Source organism: Ammodytes marinus (assembly GCF_949987685.1).
Source record: "Ammodytes marinus genome assembly, chromosome: 9".
NCBI lineage: Eukaryota > Metazoa > Chordata > Actinopteri > Uranoscopiformes > Ammodytidae > Ammodytes > Ammodytes marinus.
The window spans coordinates 14,961,181-14,986,490 of record NC_137213.1 but is presented as its reverse complement, the minus strand read 5'-3'; positions in this window follow the sequence as shown (position 1 = coordinate 14,986,490).

The following is a 25,310-nucleotide window of genomic DNA, read 5'->3' as shown; positions in this document are numbered from 1 at the left end:
ACAGCAGTGCTCTAAATAGCAATAAAGCCACTGTCCTCTGCCCTCTTGTGTAACGTGACTAACGTCCCATCGCTACACTTTATAACCCCCAGTTCACAGTGTGGAGATTTGAACATGTGGACTCACCAATGGATTCAAATCAAAGTCAATAGGCGCCTCTGTCCCCTTCAGCAGTCAGTGTGTGGATTGCAAAACTCAAATAGCAAAACGGTGTGTGATTAGCATGCACATACTTGGTTAGAATTCAATCCATAACAATTTCCTCTTCAGATGAAAAGAGAATGAGAATGCAAATGTTACCAAGATGGTGCTCCTCCCTTTGTCAACAAACAAAACAAATGATGTCTAAACCTCACAAAATAAATTTTCTTTGAAGGGAAAACGTATGAGGACTGTTAAAAGCTGTGGTATTTATTAAGAGCAAACATCTTTTTGGACACTCTGCGGGAAAGGGAATATTGAGAGAGTAAGTAAAATCTGGTCCCCTGCTGTGCTGCCTCCACCGGCTTTTTCGAATGATTGTCCTCTCCAGGTTTGGAGACAGGGAATGCCCTTGACACACACTGGGTATGAGAGGAAAAAAAGGCAAACCAGCTGAAACCCGAGGGATCAGTGGGGGCAGTCAAGCAGGTTGTTCCATTTCCCCCTCCGTTTTTTGCCAAGCTCCGCGTATAGGCTTTGACCCATGTGCCCTGGCCAGGAACAATGGGAGCCCAGCTAGAATTAATGAAACAATTATCGGCAAAAACCTTGCAAATTAACCAGGTCTCCGGATTGTACTCTGCACGACTTGCTGACAGAATATCAGTTTAAAATATACATAGATGCCATAATAGAAAAAGCACAGACTTGAATAAGACTCGGAGGGTCTCGGAGGGCTCCTGGGACACAGAGATGGGGCCCTCCCTTTCCCCCTTTCCGTTTCCCTTTTCGATCAAAACTATTAGTGGTGATAATAGCCATGCACGCATCCCAGCTGCTGCCCTTGGAGCTGCATTTCAATTAGCTTGGTATTTAAAATCTTTCATTATCATAGTTAAAGTGCGATCACTGGTCTATGTACCAAGCGAGAGCAGTCAACACTCCTGACGATAGCATAGTGTTAATCACTGGGATAAACACCAGCCCTACTGTGAAAGCATTGTCACCTTTGATCAAGTGCAGGCTAGAATGCATGAGAGAGGTAATGGCACTAACATGAAACAGCAGGGGCCGCAGCACGTTGCAGCATTTGGTAGTGTTTTGGAATCATTCCTGATCCTGAAATAGGGTTCAACGATGTAATGTGACATTGTGGTGCAGCACCTTTGGTATACCTATTAAGTGTAATTTCATGGTGTGTACAGCCTCCTTAGCTAAACTGGTGAGTGTGCCAAGTGAGCCAACATGCTGGAAATCTATTCTGCCTTACAAAAAGAGCCAGAACACAGTAACAACATACTTGGTAATGTATTTAGTAAAGACCTGAATTGGACTTTTCCTATCTTGCTTAACAATACATAAAAAACTTCAGAAGAGAGTTAAAAACCAAGCCACACATCACTAACTTCTACTTCATCAAGAGCTCTAACTATATAGCAAACGCTCACTGATGAGATACTTGAGATAAAACAGAAAATGACATTGTTTAATGTATATAATTGTATATAAGTAACTTATATTTAATTCATTATATTAAAATAGTATCAGGACAGAGATACAATTATTCATATAAGCTATTAGCAGTTGTTTCATGAAAGAACACATTTTCTTAATTTTCCGGGTATTATGTAGGTTTTATGGCAATAATTAAAATGGTTAATTGTTAAGGCTAAGAAAAAATAACATTTCTATAAGCTGTTTGCCGGCTATTCTAAAAAATTAAAGCCCTTTTTTGTTTATTGATGCTTTTATATAAAGTGCAGATCTTGAGGGAAATTTTCTGCTTTTAACACTATGCATTTTTCGTACAATATATTCTTCAATGATAGCGATGCAACCCAAAATAAACACATCTACGTGTGTTTTTCTGGGAAACGAATGCACATCAAATGTTTTATGCACAACTGGCGCTCTATCCCCTAGATATAGCAGCTGCAGCAGTGGTTACATCGACCAATAAACAAACAGAACGACATTAAGCCCTTTTGCCGTGAAGTAAAACAACTGCTCAGGTGATTGCGTTTTAAACATCGTCTCGAGGGGATCTTTTTAGTTTGGGTTTTTCATCTTCCGTTACTACTTTTGACGAATTGGAATGGGTCTGTTGCGCTGCCAGGTTCAATGTTGTTGTGTAGTACGAATGCAGATGGAATATAGAGAGAGTTGTGTGGTGCATTGGTGCACATTTGCCTGACAGTCCAGAATTATGGTAGGCAGACTGGATCCGGGCCGTGATCGCTAGGAGAGAGAGAGAGAGAGGGCCCCCGGCAAGCTGCCCTGGCTTTGTTTACAACAAAAAGCCATTGTTTGATGTGGTCGCACAGCCGGCTCCAAAGCTCCCACTCCCACAGGATGTGCTCTGGGTAAAATGCCAGACGGAGGCCACTGCTGGATGGCTTCGACCTCGTCATACTGGGGGGGACTGGGAGCAAACTCGTCCTGAGGCCTCCAGAGCCTGAGAGGAAAATGTAACAGCAACGGTTTGAAGCTGTTTGGTTTGTGTCAGTTGGAGGGGGAAATGTGTGAATAGTTTCAGGTGTCCAGGTTTTTTAACAAGAGAAAGTAGGCAAGAATATCAGCTGCGAAGGACATAAAACTATTTAAACTAATAGTTTGCGTATCTTTGAGAGTTTTGAGTATTCTTAATTATCTTTTCAATTCAAGGGCCTTTATGTTCGTCCATCTGAACTGCAATCCCAGGGTTATTCATTTTCACACACACCACATAGCTTCTATTCACACAGTCCTCATTCTCTAGAAACATAAAGAATTTCAATTTTCTTATTTCACTCACTGGAAGATTTCTCTTTCAGTCACACAAAGCCAAATCATCATTATAATCAATGCCACAAGCTACCAGTTTACAGAATACCGCAAACCCAGAGAGCCCTCATTGTGTTTATGCTACAACCATTCAGTCAAGACAAATGCAGGCTATGTAAAAAACAAGATATGCTGGCAATGGAGAGAGCGAGCATACCCAAAGCTTTATTGATCTTTTATCAGACACAGTGTCTTCAAAGGGGTGTAAGGCTGAACGCCTGGCTGAAAGTCGTAATAACAAATGGTGATAAAATGGTTGCCGAAATGAACAGCAGTGTGTAATTTTTCAGTGTATTATTTTTATTTTCATACTAGTTTGTATTGTCTTTTAAATGCAATTTCTTTCCATTTTTAACACTTTGTCTGCCTGTTTTTACTCTTTGTTTAATTACCTCTTAAATGCAATCTCAATATTTTCTTATGTCTTCAATTTTCAAGTATTTTTATGCCCCTTTAAAGCATTTGGAATTGCCTTGGGTCTGAGCTGTGCTATATACTGTAAATACACTTGCCTTGCCTTGCCTATACCATCTAAAGTAAGTTTTTCTTTTTTAATTGCCGTAGTAGCACACAAAGAAGGAGTAGCAAGGGAGCGGGCTAGTTATTCCGTCCACGCAGTAAAAGCCATGTCCAGCTCAAAGCTCTGTAAATGGCTTCCAGCTATTCTTTGTTGGTGTATGTTTTGGTTGGAAATCCTTCAAGAAGCTCTTCAAATTGCTTGATGTTTGTGTATATTTTTATCAGTGGAGGGGAAAAAAGGGAGGTTTAGCTGCATCAATATGGACGGAAAGGTAAAGGAAGGAGAGTCTCCTGACACGCCAATCAGGATCTGACGTGGCGCACAAGCCACAAAGGTAGACTGTAACAGTAGCCGGTATATGGTGATAATCTGTGCCTGAAGCAAGACTGGGCAAGCAAAGAAACATGTGGTGGTGAGCCAAGCTCAAATCCCCTCTGACCTTGCCCTTTTTCCTACAGCCAGCATGAGATGAAAGGAAGTGTTGATGCCTCTACTGCCCCCCAGAGGAGCTGGCTTCACAGGCAGGAAGGGGAAGCATCTTCAAGGGTAGTAATCTTCAAATATATCACTTAAAGCATGTGTGCGTAAACATAAAATCCACTTTGGCTTGATGAGTTCTGAGTTAATATCTTTGGGTTATTAAATGGAGACTTCAGGGGTTGGACAATATGATTTATTTTTCTTGGACAAAAACAAGGGGATGTAGACAGGTTCAACATACTGGTAAGTCCCAACTGTTTCTTATGAGATCTGTTCCTTTAATTTTTCATGTCGTGGAAATACACAGCAAGCACTAAAGCCCAGAAAAAATGCGATCTGTACAGTCCTTGAGGAATTCGAAGACATAGTCCTAAGTGAACTGTAAAGGAATTAAATATGCTCTCTGCCCTTCCTCTCAAGACTTGATGGTTCTGGCAGAGTTGTGATGATAGAGGAAATAAAAATCACTGACACAGAGGCCGTCTAAGTATGGCAGTCCCTTTCCTTTTTTTTCTTCCTTTTTTTTCATCCCACAATGCACAAGTTTGTCAAGATAGTTTATGGCCAGCTGTTTCATCTTTCAGCAGTCATGGCTGGAATTAATAGACCCTTAAACACAGGCAGCTGTGAATTTTCTATACTGTGGCTTGTGGCATCAGGAATAACAGTTGTTATTATGGTATGATGAAACATCCCTCTATGGTACGGAATGGCTGCATTGTTTCATCTCAGTGAGAAGGCGGCAGCAGACGGACAGCACGATATGAAAACTCAATCGAATAATCCGATTGTTCTGGGGGGTGGCTTTGATGGAAGCTAGTGATCTCGCATTTTGTTTTGTGCAGTTATTAAACAAAATATATCATATAAATATGAGGCCACGCCGATATCAGATGGCTTTTTGAGTGGGCGCCTTTAGAAAAAGAAAATGTGATTAATAAAAAATGGAAGCAATGTGTGAAGTTGCATTGCAAACACAAGGGTTTCATTTTCACAACCAAGCGGGTCACATGTAAATGATTGATTTGTCTTTTGTATATTGACTTTACACACACACACACACACACACACACACACACACACACACACACACACACACACACACACACACACACACACACACACACACACACACACAAACACACACGCAGAGATAGACAGAGAGACAGACAGACAGACAGACAGACAGACAGACAGACAGATAGATATATAGATACAGTAGATAGATAGATAGATAGATAGATAGATAGATAGATAGATAGATAGATAGATAGATAGATAGATAGATAGATAGATAGATAGATAGATAGATAGATAGATAGATAGATAGATAGATAGATAGATAGATAGATAGATAGATAGATAGATAGATAGATAGATAGATAGATAGATAGATAGATAGATAGATAGATAGATAGATAGATAGATAGATAGATAGATAGATAGATAGATAGATAGATAGATAGATAGATAGATAGATAGATAGATAGATAGATAGAAAAAGCTAGATGATATTGGATTTCTTTCTTCAAGTGATACGCAGCAATGTTTACACTTCTTCCTGCACCATGAGGAGCCAGGCTAAATCCATACGCTGAATATAAATCAGATTGTTCCTGCAGAGCTCTGTAGTCTCTCTATGTGAACCTCCCCTCTCAGCGGCGGCAGACTCTCCACACTGCAGGACCAGAACTCAGGGACTCTGAACTGTGAGTGACCCAGGCATTGCAGTGAGCGTCTCCTGCTGTATCTGCGCCATATGTGTGTGTGTGTGTGTGTGTGTGTGTGTTGCACTGAGGGCTAGTTGTAAGCATCACCAGGAACCCTGCTCTGCCCCATGCTGTCATGACAGCTGCTTCTGAATCTGTCGTGAAAACAGCACCCAGCATCGCAAGCTCTTCGCCCTCTTGATCGATACATTATCGGATGCTGCACAGATATGAGCACAGCCCAGTGTGAGCACAGCCCAGCTTCAGCCAACACCTGCTGCTGCACAACCACCAGTCCGCTGCATCACTGATCTTCTTTTTTCTTCTTTTTTTACCCCAAATTAAACTCAATCATTACTGCAAAAGATTCAGAAAATACACATATTTCACACTTTATATTTTGGGGGATTCAGGCCTAAATACAACACAAGCACACACGCACGCACGCACGCACGCACGCACGCACGCACACACACACACACACACACACACACACACACACACACACACACACACACACACACACACACAAACAACATGTCATTTGACAAATAGTTGTCAAGGGCTATGCAGGCATGTTAAGACATTGCCTCTTCCAGTCAGTTTCTTGTTCTCGCTCATGTTTCAGGTTAATGGTCCACTTTGGTCCAATTCCAGTCAAAAACATTTCCCTCAACTCAGCAGGCAGGTTATTTTTCCATTGTAAAAACAAAAAAAAAACAATAACTCTTTCCCTGAAAGTTGAGCGTACTCAGAGGAAATCCAGGTTATGTGTTGTGCTGACCTGCATGTCAGGCAAGTTGATCGGATGACTTAACCGCTTTCGCGAGGGCGGAATCAAAAAGGACGAAAAAAACAAATTTAGACGTACTACACTCCGAGCGACCCCATTGTAGCTGGGAGAACCATGAATCCAGCTTTTTGTTTGTAATAAGTTTGTATTTGCCAGGTATCTATCTCTATTTACTATAGCCTCATCTGTGTTCCTTACATACATCACAGCACATGTATTTGTATTGCCTTATCTCCTAGTGTCTCGAATGTATACTGTCGTGGAAACTGAAATATCAGTTTGTCTAGCTAAGATGAGAGTTAGCAATTAAAAGCAGGTGACATAATATTCAAGTTTCAGTAAGATATTTGATTGCTTACAACCATCATAACAACCTTGCTTTGTCTTACACACTCTAAGGTCAGAACGTATTGACAATTATAATAAGTGTATTCAGTTCACAAAGAAATCTATGGCCATATTATAAACCACATGATTCTTATATTAATTTCCATTAAAATACATCATCACTACATTTATGTTTTATTTCATTTACATTACATTTCTTATTCATATTGTTGCCCTCCGGGTCACCACAGAGCCTATATAACAGCCTGCTGTTGATCTGGAGTGTTCTGAAGAATACGTTTCTTCCAACATTTAGAAATGAATACATAAAGATTTCTTTAAGCGTCCTTGGGTTTGAGAAAGGCGCTATATAACTGAAATAAATTATTATTGTGACTATCATTAAGTTACCTGTGAACATAAGAAGGTTTTATTACATATTTTGACAACAACACCGACAATAAGCCACATTCTACATTAATTAAGAATACTCAAATACATACATTAGCATTAATATTTTTTATTTTTTCATCTACAGCTTTCTTTTTGAGTTCCAAATTAGAGCTTGTCTAAAAGGAGGTAGCCACAGGTGTCACTGAACAACAATGGAGGCTATTTTGTTCAGCTGATTCTTCTGAGGCATTGTTGCGCTTGTCCGAACAGCTCATTTCTAGCCCAATGTGTGTTTCATCCGTCATGGGAGAATTTGACAGCATCAATGCTTTTAAACTGCGATTAGAATAATTACATAGGACTGCTTTCCAGCTGAGACTGAGGACAACTTTGACTGCGGCACCGGAATTTCAATCAGCCTCAATACACAGGATCCAACCTCCCTCTCTGTGAAAACCATAGGTGAGTCAGAACCTTCGGGGAAAATAGTCGCTTTCAAAATATATTTATTTTTACTTTCTGAAGTTAAGCATTACTCTGTAACAACAACATAAAAAAGAATTGATTATACACCAATCTCAGTGGAAATGCATCTATGTATATCAAAGCCAGAGATTATATGGGGGAAAGAGCCCTGTCTGATTGCAAGAGCAGCCGGTGAGAAGATGAAAGAATAGTTTACCATGCGTTGTCTACCTGTGCTCTCGACGAAGCAAAACCTGTGCTATAGGTGTGAGTGGATTGCCTTCACCTTCAAGTGCCATAGGCATCCATGGAGTCAGATAGAAGTTGTGGCATCTTTCAGGAAGCAACACATCTTGTCTTAAAGCTGGGGTGGAGGATTTGGGGAGAAAATGGCAGTTGGGATAGAGATTCGAATCCAAATACCTCAACCGCTCCACTTGTTCTCTTTGGTCCCTCCCTGACACGCCGGCTCTACACCAACAAAGTTGTGCCAAAGTGAATGGACAGTCCCAACAGCCAATAAGAACAGAAAATCGGAGCCTCGCTCTGATTAGTCAAAGTGTACAGCTCATGTTAACTTTGACCAATCAGAAATCACATACCGCAGCTTTAACTCCCCCTGGGCTGCAAAACGACAATCATGTCGGCCATTTTGACAAGGTCTCTCTTGGACTAAACCAAACTTTGTTTCCTTTCCTTCGTCTTATTTCTGTAAAAGACTGTTGACAATATTCATGCTTCAGGTGTTACAGAAGCCGGGTAGTTTTTTGGTCTTTCAGGGGATTTTTCTTTTATCTTTTCAGTTTTTACTTCCGATTGATGGTTGGGTGTTATTTGTGTCGAAATCGCACTGTGCTGTATCTCCAACTGTTATTGTTCCTATTAGTTACTGCTCTTTTAAACCCAATTGTATTTGTCCTGTTCAAATCTAAGAAACAGCCTTTGTTGTTTTTAACTTATTTGACAGTTTTTTTTTGATAGTGTAGATATTCATTTGTCAACACCGTTCTTGCACTTCTATTTCAAATATTAACTTTGTAAACCTTATGAAGGAGTCATCAATTTGCAATTTCACCCCGTGAGATTCTGTTGTTATACTTTTGAACTCATTCATGGAAACAGTTCAAATGAATGGATTATTATAAATTTGATGCATTTCTGTATAATTTTACTTCTTTAATACGTAGTACGGTGTCCTTTACTACATGTAACCATGCACATCATACCAACAACAGCAAAAACAATAATTTTAATAAAGATAATAATAATAATCTAGGAAAAACAGCTCTGCCATAAGCGTATCAGAATAGGACAGATATCCGAATCCAGGTAATGTAATCGGATCGGAACTGAAAAAGTGGATCTCTAGTCAATACTGTTGGAATGTGTCTGTTTTGGGGCAGTACAGTTATTTTTTTCTATGGGGCAAAAGCTTGTTGAATACCCAGTTACTGTTTCAACATGCCAATCTCCCCCCTGTGGTCAAAGCCAGGTCTATAGAAAATGACTTTCTGAGTTTACTGTGGAAGAACTTGACTGGCCTGCACAGAGCCCTGACCTCAACCCCTTTCAACACCGTTGGGATGAATTGAAACGCCGACTGTGAGCCAGGCCGCATTGTCCGACAGTGTCTGACCTCAATAATGCTCTTGTGGCCGAATGAAAGCAAATCTCTCCAGGCAGCATTCGAAAATCTTGCGGAAAGCCTTTCCCAGAAGAGGCTGATACAACAACAGATCAATGCCCATGGTTTTGGAATAAAAATGGTTTAACATTTTACATTGCACATGTGTGATGATAACGTGTCCACACACTTTTGGCCATGTAGTCGTAGTTAGACAGATAGATTACATTCCTCTTCATCATTTTTGACCCATTCCGACTGGTCAGCATCATATATTAGGAAAAAACAAAGCAGTGCTTCGCAAAAACACCAGATGTGGTGTCAAAAAGAGGAGAAGTGATCTCATCTAAACAACCGGGTTCTGTGCCGAGAGCGCAGAGGTTTTGGAACATGATGTACGGTGAATTGTTTAGAAACGGAAAGGGAACAGAGGTATTGATTTGAGAGGTATGCGTTGAACAAGTCAATAGAATACAACTGTTTTGTTGTGCCATCGACACACAGAATAACATCAGTCATAGAGGAAGATGGCAGTATAGTTGGTGTGCCAGGCATCGGTGGTGAAGAGAGGTTCTCACACAGCATACAAAGGCAAAGCTGTTAGTGTTCATTGGCCCGGCAGCGCTGCAGAGGCATGAGGATAAGCCTTAAGCCAGAGCACAGCAGATAGCCAGGGGTGAGGTGAAAGCTCAGACAATACAGTTAGGCTCTGAGGCAAGCATCCTGCTGCAATGGCAGACTACACCAGATAATGTGTCGCACAGAGGAGTGTGTCGGGGTGTCGCAAACAACAAGACCCTTATTCACACTGTCAGGGGAAGCTTCACAGACAGAATGAGAAACTACAGAGGGAAGAGCGTTGAGGTGGAAAGAGAAAAAGCAGAGCGAGGAATGAAAATCTGTTGAGCGGGATCTTAAGAATAGGTTAGTAAAGGTGTGATGCTGCTGCCGGCACAAGAGAATAGATCTAGGTTTTTTCTTTGCTGGCTTTCCCCCTGTTGGAACTGAAAGGGCCGGCCGGATAATATAATTGGTTCCAGGAGCGGTGAATGATGCAGGGAGGGACTTAAATGTACCCCGAGAAACCTGACAGTACATGCTGAAGAGAGAAAAGAAAAAAGGAAAACAAAATAAATGCAAGTTGACAGGCAAAATGGGGGACAGTTAGGCTTAGTGTTTTACCATGACAAAGAGAAAAGAGTGCAGTGTCTACTCCCTGCATGGAGGGTGAAGAGGTTTAAGGACAGAGCAGCAGGAGAGGAGGAAGTGGCACACTGTGTGTGTGCCTGCGGGTGTGTGTGTGTGTGTGTGCGCGGGTGTGCTCTCTGTCGCTCGCTCCGTCTCCTTGTCATGTGTATGTATGTAATCATAGCTCTTGCAAGGCGTAGCACTTTGTCTGCTCTGATATTAATACTCTCGGCAAGTAGAACATAACAAGGAAGGCTTGCGGAGGATTTTCTCGACTCCTAACGACAGGAATGATTAAGTATGTTTGTTATATGCTCACACAGGGCCTAAAGTGGTGTTACAGATTGAATCAGCTGCAATGGAGACAACTATCTAAGACTGATAACTCCTGAGGGGCCCTTCAGGCATGCAGGAGACTGATTACTCCTCTGCAGGGCAAAGAAGTGACATCATCCCTGGCTGGAAGCTGTTAGGAAGAGAGCTAGCAGAAAGAGCACGCTTCATAAACCATCTTTGCATGTCTCCCACAAAACTCCTAGCGGTAGTGTTAGCATTAGCAACGGAGGCTGGTTGGTTCATGTATCCTTTTTTTCCAGCAGTTGACTGTGCCGCTTTACATCAGTCGACCACATCAAACAGCAGAGGAGAAGGTTAATCTTTCCCCCCATGGTAATGCCCAGAGCTTTCGACAGAGATGCAACTTTTCAGTCTGCGAGCAATCCCCGGTGCCAGATCCAATGACATGGGCAGCTGAAGCCCTCTTTTGCCTAATTTTGGCTAAATCCTAATCTGTTTAAAGCAAAGATTTTCATTCCAAAATTAGTTTTCCCCCGTTATTATCTGTTGCACAGTAAACTAATAAAAGGCCAAGAGGATGCAGTTTGTTGTGTTTGTCAGGATGTTGAGGCTTTAAACTTAATATTTTATTTTTTGTATTCAGGTTGTAGCCGAAATGTAATTTTATATTAAAAAAAAAATTCAAGTGGAAAAGTAAAAGCTTAATTTAAAAAGTATTTTCAGTTACACGTCATCATTTCATTAAATATCTTTCGGACAAGGAAGATATGCAGCTGCTGAAACTGACAAAATGCCCTAAAAGCTTATGAGACAATTTGAAAAATATCCCCATTGAAGAACATTGCTTTGAAGGTCAAAGACACCAAGCTTCTATCCTTGTAACACACTCTTCATCTACAAGTGTGTATCTCTTTTTCTCATGATACCTAGGGGGCAAAACCCCTTTTTTTTTTGGAAAAACAGACATGGAGTGTTGTAAAAGGTTGTTCACCAAAAATGCTATCCAGGACCTTCCAGGATCCCAACCTGGGTGGACAACCTGGTCAACTAGCTGCTAGAAAGCTACAGGGGGCCGACATAGAGCAAATCAGAACCACTGTTTAAGTGAATGGGGATGGGCTAATAGGGAATTTTTTAAACTTATAGATATCATTATGAAACTTTGCAAGTTGATTACTGACATTAAAACAAAAACTTTTTGTATTACAATATTTTCCAAAAAGTTTGAATGAATATGAAAAATCATCAATATCTTACTAATGATGCGTACATTTGCATATCTGCCAAAATCTAGATGTTGGACAAAAGCAGAGTCAATTTGTTTTTAAATGTTTAAAACAAAACAAGTGTCCAACTGCCTGAAGCTTTTCCTAATCACAGTTCAAATTTGATCAATAACCCATAGAAAATGAATTTTTTACACTGTTTTTTCCAAGGGAATGTCTAGCCTTTTCCTAAAATACCAGCTGGAGACTCCAAAAGGACACTTTTGGTCCATAGCACATGAAATGTAACTGTGTAAAAAATTTATTTTCTATGGGTTATTGATCAAATTTGAACTGTGATTAGGAAAGGCTTCAGGCAGTTGGACAATTGTTTGGTTTTCAAAATGTAAAAACAAATTGACTTTGTTTTCTTCCAACATCTAGATTTTGGGGCTTTGCAGATATGCAAATGTACGCATCATTAGTAAGATATTGATGATTTTTCATATGTATTTAAACATTTTCGAAAATACTGTGATACAAAAAGTTTTTGTTATAATGTCAGTAATCAACTGGCAAAGTTTCATAATGATATCTATAAGTTCAAAAAATTCCCCATTAGCCCATCCCCATTCACCCCCATTCACTTAAACAGTGGTTCTGATTTGCTATGTCGGCCCGCTGTAGCTTTCCAGCAGCTTGTTGACAAGGTTGTCCACCCAGGTTGTGATCGTGGAAGGTCCTAGATGTCATTTTTGGTGAACAACCTTTTACAACGCTCCATGTCCATAAAATCACTTTGCCCCCTGGGTATGATAGTAAAAATAGAAATATTAAACTTGTTAGATTTTGCTTGCTGACTAAAATGCTTCAGTCACTGTAACAGAAAATCTGTGATCAGCACAGTATATATGGATGACAAACACTACATCCACTGACTGGTGAAGTAAGCTTTAGCTAGCTTGGAAGCTATAAAAGGCTGGTGCTCAAATCGTGTTCAGTGTTTTCAATTTAGCTAGCTACTGCCACTAGCTCCTCTGATACACACACACACACACACACAACCACACACATACACTCTCTCTCTCTCTCTCTCTCTCTCTCTCTCTCTCTCTCTCTCTCTTTGGACCAATCACTGCTCTCAACATAAATGTTCACGCCCATCTCATTAACATACATGCTTTGGGAAAATTGGGGAATGTGGCGAGGAAAAAGATGTTGGTGGTAAAGGAAGAAAAGCTAAACACATCGTTTTGAATGTGGGTTAAGCCAAAAGTAAAAAGCTTATATTTTAGTTTTACGTTAAAAATATTATATGGTGCTGTGCTGTATTCATTTATATTTTTGAGCTGTCAAAAACCATTTGGTCCTTTTGTTGGTGCGCAACAGAAGGCTCTTGGAGATTGCCAAATGAAATCCAAATTCACAAATATGTACTTGATAATAGCAGAGTGGTTACTTGTCCCTGGGATATCTATTATGCCTATAGCTATTAAGCAATGTGGTGCATTCTGGATTGCCTGCTCTCCTCAACAATCTGTTCGAGCCTTGTTGACCTTCATCAAAATATTTAGTTTTTCAAATCAAAATTGCACGGTTATCCCCGGCTGTGACACAAACACAAGGGTAATTCGTTTGGGAAATTCTGGACCCAATTATCTGATTAGGATTTGTGTATTCTTGTCCGACTTTACCGAGTGCGCCTTATAGTTACATCCACCAACATATTATTTAATTTTCTCTCCTTGGCACAAACCTTTTCTCTGGTATTTTCTATTTTTATTTTTTTTATACTTGTTTTGATTTTCTTTCCCGCACTGGGAATAAGAATAAGCAGCAGGTCCTTCTGCACAGTGTTGGCCCAGGCAGGCAGGTTGTGTTTGCCTAACCTCTTGTTATTTTTAAGCACCCACACTGAGTGACAAAATTCTCTCTTCAACTCTTGAAATCCACAGGAAGTTATCCACAGAAAGGGAGTAGGAACAGCAGTTGCACAAATCCACAGTTTTGACAACAACACTGCCCAGTTTAACTTTTTCGATATTGACCTATCAGTATGATTTTAATTTCATACAATAAACTGAGCACCTGGGGCTGTTTCTACACTGATTATACAGTGAAGGGCCAAGAGTAACCAGACACCTATTATAGGAATTATAGTACTGTGAAAAAGACATGTGGTGACAACATGGATTTTTACATAGTCTATGCACTCACAACTGATAAATAGACCACCACAGTTGTGTTAACAAGAGAGCCTGACACTAATATCAGTCAATTGGACAGTGTTGTTGTGTTACACTGATTATGTTCCAGCTCCTTGTGGCCGAACCTTGACTTGCTAAACGATGTTGGGTGGCGTGGTGCACATTGCTGTCGAGAATCCCAACACGGTCCACAGCGCTGACAGTTGTTTTTGTAAGTGACAAAACCCAAACACAGGATAATGGGGGGGGACAAACCAGGGAGTGTGAACTGACAAATGCGTTGTGTCGTTTTTCTGCACGGCGCGTAACACGGCAGTGGCACAATGCAGTGTGAATTATACAGCAGCAGAGACACTCAGGAACGTAAGCAGGGCAGGGATTATGGTGCCGAGCCCTGCATGGCTTCCCTGAAACATGAGTGTCAAAAGATATTTCAGTCACAATTATTGTGTTTTTTGTTACCACTGTTAAAAACTCACAAACAAACAAAATTGTTATTAGCTCGCTAGCTTCATGAAAAAGAATGATGGACATTATCCTACACTTTTGTGGAAAAATAATATTTTTGTGGATAATAGGTTATCGTAGAAGTCAGGACTTGGAAAAAATAAGAGGAATATTGACAAATACGAATATTGCTATACTGTATTTCTGAAATCGACCTCCATAATATGACATATTTATGGAACAGCTATTTTTACTAGACTTAATATTTGAATTTAAATAAAAATTTTAGATTTGGGTTAATAGGCAGTTGTGGATTTTACCTGATAACAAATGTCATAAATTACAAAACAGCCTTTAAAAGAAAGATGATTATATTGGAACTGTTGTATCATAATATCACTAATATCTGTCCTCTTAGAATGACACAAATCAATTAAACAAACTGCAAAATTATCATAACTTTGACTTAATAATGAAATAAAATGTAACATTCTAACCTACACAAAGTTAGGACATACTAACTTGATTTAAACCGCATTAGATGGGTGTAACCAATTCATTTAGTGTTTATTAACACAATTATTTACATAAGCTGGAGTGCAGTGTGATGGAGCAATTGTGTTAAAAACTTCAATCATAAACTCGTAATATTAAAGTTTATTTTTATTTTTTTATTTTAAATCCATTATATAGTATATGGTTAAAACTCATTAATTTCTATGTCTTGAAATTTAATTGTGTTTTTGTTATCTGAATGTAGATATACAATTAGTCACTGTTCTGAATAACACATTTCCAGATGTCTATCCCAATTTTTTGTTAAATTGAAGCGCGACCGCTATTAATACCACACAACCATGTTTTTATGGACCGAGTAACGCAATTGAAGCTGCAGTAGATGTTGAACTGAAGCAGTCTGTCAAAAGGGCAAAACAAAAGGTTATTTTCTCTATATTTGGAAGGTTTTATTTATACTAGAAATCTTAACAAGAAAACAAAAGAAGTCGGCACACACACAAAGAAAATAATAATAAAATTAACCAACTTCTCATCTTTCTTTTTTTTTCTCGTCATGCAAAGGTTAACCTTCATCTTTGGCTAAAAGGAGGTTATAACAGAAAATAAGAGAGACACAATTAGATTTTGAAAACAAGATTGAAAATTAAAAAACTTAAAAATGTTGACATTGATGGTAGAAAAAAACAAAGTGTGTCATTCTTTTGGCTACCGTGTCAGTTTGCATTAGGTGTGATCTGTGCTCGGTGCGTAACTTTGAACGCAGGCAGAGAAAGCAGCTCGTAACCCTGAGCGACAGGGAGCTGTAGTCTCACTCTAGCCTGTATGAAGGAAGGGTAAAAAAATCTCAGATCTCACTTGTGAAAGCTTTTCCTAAATTTAGGTCTGGCGGCCATTCCTTCACCCTGTCATCGATTAGAAAGAGTCGAGCACTTCCAACCCTCTGACAGACACCTGAATGTGGAAACGCTTCTTGGTGCCATTTCGTCCTTAACTGCAATTTGAGACAGGGCAGAGTAACAGAATTCACTCGCTTTGCCAACTTTGTTCCGTCACTTTCTCGGGCCACGTGACAACCTTGTAATAATAACCATAAGTGTAGTAGCAATGGTAATATGTCTAAAACACTAATTATGGCTTAACACCGCACCCGCTACTTATTGAGTAATATTTCTTTTACACTTACACCTATAGCAGTGTTAAATTGAAGCATCATGACTGTACATTTTCATCCATGCAGAGGAATGAATGATTTTTATTTCCCTCCTGAGAAGAAAAGGCTCTTTCTCTGTATGTTGGCTCTCTCTGTATTGTTGCCAGTGAATGGGATTTCCATGGAGTCCAAGGTTTCTTGTATTTGATTCCTGGGCATTGTGCCAAACGCAGGAATACAGGAGGTGATAAAATGAATTAAATGCACACGTCACGTCAGAGACCTTTAGTCCATGTACACAAAAGAGTGAATGTGTTTGCTCATGTACAGCTTATTGTAAAAACATACACTGCGGCTGCTGCAAAGAGACGCCAGTGAAAATGTTTTAATTCACACTGTTTATTTACAGTATTATCTATCCCCTATATCAGAGAAGCCTGAATATACAGTATATGCCTTTTATAATTTCGCGCATTACTGCACTTCAGAAATGATATTTACTCGTTATGTAAAAAACGTATACCAAATAATAAGAGATAAATTGGGCATATTTTAGTGCAGCCATTTGGGTCTTGGGTGAATACAGTTCTCTCTCTCTCTCTCTCTCTCTCTCTCTCTCTCTCTCTTTTTAAATGAAAGCAGCTTTTTCTTTTGTCAATTTATACATGATGTCTTCAGCGAGTCTTCGCACAAGTCATCAATCTAGACTGTATGTTTATGAATTACAACACTGACTAGTCCAGTCAAGGTGAGAACAAAAAAGAAGCTCCACTTATACATAACTTAGGTGCCTAATTTCAGCTAATTTCATACAAGTAAAAAAGAAAAGAGTGAGAGTGATAAATATTTAATGTGTTTACAATCTACATTTCCTATCATACCTGAATTATTAATTAAATGCTTTAGGATTTATGAGTTAACACAAATTGGATGGACCATTAAACAACAACTTGCTTTGCTTTAACGTTTGGTTCCATGGAGTATCGGCACAGATCGACACTGTTTTTGCTAATTCGACAGCAAGATGCCAGACAAAGGGCAGAAGTGGAGATCCCGCTTGGCAGCAAATTCTCCATTCCTGCTTGTATTATAGACAAATTAGATATGCCGCAGGCCAACTTTTTCCCCCTATGGAAATAACCTGCATAGAGTAATTTAGGAAACATGCAGTGGACGGCATAACTGCCTCCGCCTTCTCCCATAATCCCTCCTGCTGACGATTTTCAGCACAGGCTGAGCAAAATCAAGCTACTCCTACACGACGGCAATGAGGTTTCTATTCAGAGCCACTGTGGCTGTGTTCATTGTTTAACGTTAGGTTTTCCTTTTAATCTGCAGAAGAACACATTATAGCAGCTCGGTTGTACTAGGGCTGGCTCTGTACATTATACTTGATTTTCGAGTGAGTCCAATGATAGTAGTCTTGTCAAGAGATATATTTCCTCTCATATTAACTATAATTTCTCCCCCTGTCACTTTTCTAAAAAAAGAGGTAGTTCTTGATTTAAAGAAAAGTAGTGAATATAAGGAATAGATATCGCACTAAGCAGACCTCATTGTTTTGTGGTAGATAAATCCAGCAGGGCGGGTGATCACGCTAATAACTATTTCAAGTCCCGATAAAGCCCAAACATCTGATATGACTTAACGTGCTGATAGAGACTTGGCGAAAGAGCCTTTGCCACAAAATCCCCCACAGACGCACATAATCACCTTTCCCTCGTTTTATTTATTTATGTCTTATTAATGTTTGCGGATGGCACAAATGCCAAATCACTCACTCTGCAGGCAGTGATTTACAGTATGTAAATAGGGCGAGGGGGAGAGCTATTTTTTCGCTGCTCTGCCAACGATCTCATCAATCAAACCCTTTATTACCTGGATTTGATAATAGGGCAAATGTGGGAATAGTTTCAGTTTTGCTGGCATCTTCCCATCTCACTTGGCTACTCAGTCTGCTCTTCTTTAAGCAAATGAACATGTGTTCCACTCAGTTTACTAATTACTGCCATTGCGAAATTTGGGCTGAGGTAACCTTCAGTCTAACACTCTTTTTTTCATCTTCCTTTTTTTTTGCTGGAAAGTATTTCAAAACACTAGATTGCAAGTAAATCCTTTGCACATGGTGGTGAGCAACACGGGGCAGCGATTTACAGCGGCACAAAGTCTTCTTTGATAAGGACATTTCTTAGATCACGGGATATTCATTAAGGTCATTGAATTCCCTTTTTAAATATTTTCTGGACGCTCTGGGAGCCCATCTGCTGCCAAGGTGTTTGGCCGCATTTACCTACAGTTTAGAGTGAAGTGTAAGAGGTTTTTGGTTTTCATTCAGCTTCAGCGTACGTGAGATTGAGAAGTGTGCATTTACCAGCAAAATAAGTGCTTTTTTAGTCCTTGTCAGTAATGCTCTGAATGCAATGATAAACTGTGGATGACCTTCATTCCTTCAAGTATGTATTTTATTTTATTAACGTAGGAGAACATCTGCCACAAACATGGACCTCCACCACCAGCCAATCGAAATGCTGCTCCTTTGTCTCGTAAATATATATGAATCCATTGTAAACAGGCCCTTTTGCATGAGCCACAGGTATCCTGCTACAGGGAACACTTGCCTTGGTGGGAGGTTGCATACATATTATGAGCCCTAATCCTCTTATTTCCTTTCTCCTTTTAGAAATTTGTGATTCCTCTCGACCTCATCAGAGGAGGTAGTATTTCTATGCTATACATGTCGTCTGGCAGCTGCTGCAAGCTCTCACTTGGTTTTGTGGGGGGCTCCGTGAACCTCAAGGCCCAGAGAGGAACACAAATAACACATGCTGCCGAGAATATAGAATGTCTCTTTCCATGTGGTGCTGCTCTTCTACACTATAGGTTGAATCGCGAAAAAAAAAAGTATCGGGCTGACGGAGAGCGCTTTGAAGGTTTTTAGTCATAGTCAAATGTGCTGGTTTTCTTCTCCTGCGCCTCGTCAAGGTTTTTCTCCCCCCATAGCGTGTGGATGGTGGATGCCGGGAGAGTGGATCTGCTGCTACAAAGAGAATTGCAGATCACGTTCAGCTTGACAGTAGATGAATACAGCCCATGCACAAAGAGCCTAAACAGCGTTGCCTCACTGAACCTCAACCATAAGGAGGGAGCACATTTTATTTAGCATCCATCCAACATGCTGAGGAGAGAAATCCTGCTTGTACATCACAAAACTATTTTGCAAATTCCCTATTTGTATTCTTGGCGTTCCACGCTTGTCGGTTGCATTACAGGGGCACATCCTGGTTACGCACAAATAATCAGGAACAGGTTATGAGGCGATTATGAGATACATTACACTACATTACACTACATTACACATACATTACAACACTCCAGAGAGAGAGAATGGTTTCTACATATAGTGTATCAGAGGCACATGGCTGCACTTTCTCAGTACAAAGCAGGGAGACAACAACGAGGGTGCTGCTGGGATTGTAGTGTCTCACAAACAGGCGTCCTGCCTGCGTTATTTGAGCAATGGGTGGACAACCTGCAACACTGATGTCAGCAATAGTTCTAACTGAAGGCAAGAACAGCAGCTCATTAAAGGCAGAAGATTGAGGGAGGCTTGCAGGAATCTATAGGAAGAGGACAGGTTCACCACAAACAAGGCAAATAACAGCATGGCACAGCAGTCAGGTAGAAGAGTTGCATCATGTTGGAGTCGGAGACATTTCTTTTTTGCCCAAACACAGCTGTGTCAGGTTCTGTGACTAAGATGACATTCAGATGGCAACAAAAATAAATAGAAATCTGCCACATCATGTTTGTTTACATGGAAAGAGAAATGTAGGCTGGCTGGCCTGCTTTCTCTCCCTTATCCAACCAACCAACCGGAAAAAAATCTACAATATTAAGCTTTAATTTTATAAGATCATATTTTTATAATTCTCTTAAATCTAAGCATAAAGTTATTGGGTTTACACATGATATTCAGATGTGTCCTTGAATGATTCCAGGCTAAAACTACAGTCAATGAAAAGTAATAAGTCCGTAATAAGACGGGAAATTATAGCTGTGATTAGCCCATTAGCTCGGCGCAGTTCTAACACTCTCACTTTCTCCAACGAGGTGCAGGCTGCATTAACACTGAGCAGATGTTCCCTTTAGTTCAAACCCCCATGTGTCTTTGTGAAGTCTTTCTGAATGAAAGGTGGCAATCTAACAGCCAGAAAACAGGTTTCTTTATGAATAATGAGTACATAATAGTTTCAAGTCGTACACTTACACATTTAACATTAAGAGTTAGTGGAATAAAAAAAAAAGAGGTAGATTAGGATAATTGGACTGGATAATTAGAGAATTGTGCGATTAGGTGATACTGACCTGACAAGTCCATTAATTCACCCACAAATGCACAGACTTTTAGTTACACACTCACATGGAGACGGTTCTGTTAAAATGTGTTTTAAAAAATATACGTAATCCGGAGAAACTGTGAGCAATAAAAATGAATGACCCATGCTTTGAGGTTGATGTTTAACACAAAAATGGTGGACAGTGACTTTACCAGTACTTTTTGCACAGTACAATTTTGAAGTAGGTGTAGTCTACTTTAGTATTTCTATATTACGCAACTTTACACTACTTCTACAACTCTGAAAGACATAGCGTACTTTTAACTTCACTACATTTATATGTTGGGGTTAATTACTTGTAACTTTTCAGATTCTGATAAGAAATGAAAAATATAATGAACACATTGGCATTGCATTTTAATAGATATCCAGTTTTATTTAAAGTTATTAAAATGAGCACCAACTTAACCAGCTGCAACAATAAAGTCCTGCTTACACATTACGCATGAATAATTGTAATGAAATCTTATATTGATAATATATTATAATGTATATAAATTATATATAACTTAATATTATAATAATATACATTATTTTAAAAGTCTGTATAATTAACACTTTTACTTTTGGTTCTCTAAATATATTTAAATGCTGATAGTTCTGTATTCTAACATTTAATAACAATGTTTTGATTAAAGTAATGGATCTGCTTCTCCCATCACTGTCACATTGTTTTGAAAATGTTAAACTCCTTCAACAACCACACTCAAGAAGACTGCAGATACACACACACACACACACACACACACACACACACACACACACACACACACACACAATCCAGTTGATGCTATTCCAAATACAACTTGTAAATTACAATATGTTAGACAGAATGTCCCATTTCACTTCCCCGAAAAATTCCTCCCATTGTATTTTCCGTGGATATGTTTTTTTTTTTTACAATCAGTGTGAATCAGACAGATGAAAGTTGTAAAGAGTTTGTGTTCTAAGGGAAACTCTAGATAGAGGACTTAAATAAACAAGGAGACATGGGCGGAAATATAAAGATTGATACAGCCATCACGGGTCTAGAAAATAGAATAAAAAAGTACAAACTCAGAATTTCCATCTCTGATAACAGCAGCCACGGCAAATGCATAGCAACATTTCACAGCCCAGAAACCCATCAGCCCTTGTCACAGATGAGCTGCAGTAAAGGGAGTCTGGTCTGTTGCAAGCTGGATGTGCTTAATAAAATAGCCGCTGCAGTGAGAGAAATCTAGGCCAGAGCAGTATTTCTGTTTACCACAGTTTCCCCCCGCCACGCACTCCGTGGGGCTTCTTGGAAAAGCAGGTACAACAATATCCTGTTCCACCTTATTAAAACAGTTGCGGAAAATTAGCATTGTTTTTGGCTTGTCTTGGCTTGAAATCTGCAGATATGTGCCGCCATCGGTAAAATCAATTCCCTCCCTGTCATGCTTTAATCACTCGCATAAACAGTTCTTAATCAGATATGGGAAAAAAAAGTTTTCTGATTTCCTTTTCCATGTCCTCGGTTTCTACCCTGCTTCATTTGAATTTGCCTTTTTAATTCTCCTCATGTTTTCTTATTTACCTGCTTCATGCCCTCTCTCACAAATTAGTTAACTTGCTTGAAACAGTTCCCAAAAAAAGTGATTATGTGGATTCGGAAATTGTCTCTTCCTTTTACCCACTCTGTTCTACTCAGCAAATAACAGAAACCTCGAACAAGAAGATACCCAGTGCACTGAAGACATTATACCAGGGAAATGAAGGGGCCCTATTTCACAGACACGGATTAAACTAATCCTGGTTCTAATACAGTGAAAATGAGAACTTTGGCTGTCTGTCTGCGGAAAACTCATTGAATTTAAAAATGTCTAATATTTCTGCCTGTATTACACAAGATGGAAGGCCTATCAGTAACGGCAAAAGAGCTGGGTCTTATAAGCTTCAGCGTTGATTCACATAAACATGTTTACGAGTGATTTGAGGAGCAAAAGATTTACGATAAACAATAAAAACTGCGACGGCTCTTGAATTTACTGCACTTACGGTTAGAACTTTCAGCAAAAAGAAAAAAAATTCAATCAAAGGACCGCTCACCCTGTCTGATTTTCTCCCTCTCTCTCTCTCACACCGCTTTCATTTGCTTAATATATTAATCTATTCCCTTTTATGCATATCAGATTATATCAGAGCTTTGCTGTATCACTGCAGTGGCTGGCCGCTATACAGTGAAGTGTCGCCACAGTGTAAATTTTTGGCAGGAGACAGAAAATGATTCGCTAAATCATGATGTTCCTGTCCAATGCATGTTATTCTGCTTTACAAAAAAAAGGCATTTTACTGACACTTGTGCGCTGAGGGGGTGATGCAACGACAGCAGCAAAACAGCCGTCAAACTGTCATCTCCTTCCCTTTCGCTCTCTCTCGCTTTCCCTTCTACACTGAAATATTTCCAGGCTACCTCACAATGGCCATTGTGACAATCACCTTAATTATTGATAAACACAATGATCTCAAATGCATTTTTGCTCCCCCAAAACATGGCCAACTGTGTACGTATGTACATGTCTAATGTTGAGTCTGACAATGTGTAAAATATTCAGGTGTACAAGCCTGTTACATTTTTAAAGAAGACCTGTGTGTGTGTGCAGGATACTGCAGTTAGTGTTACAACAGCACAAAAAGAAATATCAATAAAGACCGCTGTGCTGGATGTGAGAAATGTTTGCACCACTGCCATTAGACTGAGCCCAGCCAGTGATGTGATTCCAAAGCTCATCTGTCCTTGACTCAAGTGTTTTGCCTTCATGCTGCATGTCTAGACCATTCTTTGATGTGAGAACATTGCCCCCTGCTGATTCCCTTTTGCACACTGTCAGAGAGAACATCCCTCCTTTTGCATGCCAAGCTGACTGACACCAGACAGGGGGGAGGAAGGGAGGGTCACTCAAATGCTACACAACTATCGCTCACAGCTTTGAGTACTCTACTCGTCATGTCACAACTCATGGTATCATTTTTCCAAAGCGAATTTCAACCACAGCAAGCAAATGTATCATATTCTGCATGTGCTGTTTATGTACGAATGGGATCCCCCAGAGCAAAAGTGGTGGTCACATAGAATAAAGTGTGAGCGGTGTAAATAATTAACTTGCTATATTCTAAATAAACATTCATTATGCAGCAAAAACAAGCTAATTGATGTCAATGATTCCTTTCTCTCAAGAGTGGTAAATTAAATAATTATGACTAAATGAGCAACAAATTAAAGAGTGGAAAACTTGTGAGAATGCAGATGATCTGTTCCATCGATCAGGACGGTGTGGGTGTGGTTTGACCAGATTGTGACTGACACACAACCCATCAACAGTCATTACCTGGCGATTGAAATGTTGCTTAATCCTGATTGGTCACATTTTTTGCAACTGAAACTCAGTTTCAAGCCAGTGTGAAGAGCACAGAGAAAATATCCTTTAACATTTAATTTCACTTTATTCTTTTTAGCCTGACTTTGTGTTCATGTTAGCGAATTTTCATTTGGTAGGGCTAGTAGTATTTTGTTTTGTTTCAGAAATTATTTTGATAATCGATTGTTTCTTATGTGATAGCAACCTAAACATCTTTGGGTATTGTCGGGGGATTATTTTCGGACAGAACTATCTTGAAGACCTGGATTAAGGAAATCGTGTTGGACATTTTTCACAATCTTCGAACATCTCATGGACCAAACCATCCTATACTTATTAATCAATAACGAAAATAATTATTAATTGCAGCCTTATTTTGTTTTGCCCTAACCAATCAGTATGGCAGCCTCTTTTTCAGTTGACAAAGAAGCTACAGTAACGGTTGCTAGGTGCAAAACCCACCAATCAAAATAATATGCTGATTAGGCACATTCCTGTAAATTGATTTACAACGCCTTGCACAGCTGTGTCAACCTCAATCAAGCTTCTCTCGCCATTTCTCTCTTGCCATGTCCTGAAGATGTAGCTGATAATTAGCTAACTCTCTCTGGGAAGATGACGTCTCCATTCTTAATATCGCCAACATGGCTCTGTTTTTCTAACTAATAGAAAGCCAAAGGGAAGTAGGAAAACGTAATTGAAAATCCCATTGACACTTGTAACAACGCTAAAAGCTGAAAACGCAGCCTTGGAATAGAGCATTTGGTAACAGTGTGTTGTGTGTTGTGGGGCTCGTGGGATATGTCCAGATAAGGATGGGAGTTTTTTGGAAAAACATTTTTTTTTATATAGATGTATTCAATATTTATGCTATTTTGCTGCCTATAACAAAAAAACGTTTCCCATGAGCCCCAGATGTTGGCGTGCTGGAGAACACGGCTCGATAGAAGTAGAAGAAGTCTGAGTCCGCTTGGAGGGGGTAGTGGCTAGCTCAGACATGTTTGAAATAACAACAGCACACGGGGGAGCGAACGCTGTAGATGTTTTCAGAAAGCTGAGGTTACAGCGAGAAAGTTGAAAAATGACTTCAGAAAAAGAGGGTTAGTGAGTTCAAGGATATGGTTCAAAACGAGTCGAGACGACATAAGTAACCCGCGCTGCCGCCAAGGTAGTTATTTCTTGGTAGCTAACACGTAGGCCTATGTTTACCATCGCTTAGTTTAGAAAGCTAATCATGAAGGTTTT